Source organism: Mycetomoellerius zeteki, unplaced genomic scaffold (genome assembly GCF_001594055.1).
Source record: "Mycetomoellerius zeteki isolate Tzet28-1 unplaced genomic scaffold, Tzet1.0 scaffold275, whole genome shotgun sequence".
Taxonomy (NCBI): domain Eukaryota; kingdom Metazoa; phylum Arthropoda; class Insecta; order Hymenoptera; family Formicidae; genus Mycetomoellerius; species Mycetomoellerius zeteki.
In genome coordinates, this window is record NW_017257255.1 from 482,136 (window position 1) to 482,798 (window position 663).

The window sequence follows — 663 nt, forward strand, 5'->3', positions numbered from 1 at the left end:
CAGCCAGTTTTGATTGGTCCGCCATTTTTCAGCAATTTTCGCCTATAATCAAATATCTATATTGTAGGAATGGGCGATGCGCGTATCGATACGTTAAAATTCGTTTGTAAATTAATCTATTTTGCGAAAAATCAATTTTTCCAACCAAGATGGTGTCATTTTAAACCAATATCTTTACAAAGAATCGTTTCTTTTTTTAACAAGGTTAAAAACTTCGTCTACTTCGAATCGATATAATCGATTTTTAGTGTTCCGATACGGATATCGCCTAAAGTATATACATTTGTATTATTGTTAAAATTAAAAACAAAACAAGATTAAACATTTTTAAGTTATTATTAGATAGATTTCTCACATTATATGTGGAAGTAATGCTTACTAAAAGAATTATGTTTTATCTTTTTTTTTTATCAAAGTTATGCATTTTTATAGAAATTTGTCGTTGATGTCTAATTTTTTCCAACATTTATTGCCCATAATATTCGACGTTTAGCATCACGTGGAAATATTTTCATTACGTAGCCTTTCGCTGCAGAATTAGTGCAAAATGGGGCTGCACACCCAACCATTTTGCAATTATTTTTATTAATCTTCTAATGAGTCGTATTAATCTGCAAGAGCAGAAAGATATATTACAACTCACGAGAAACTATCAAGGTTAGA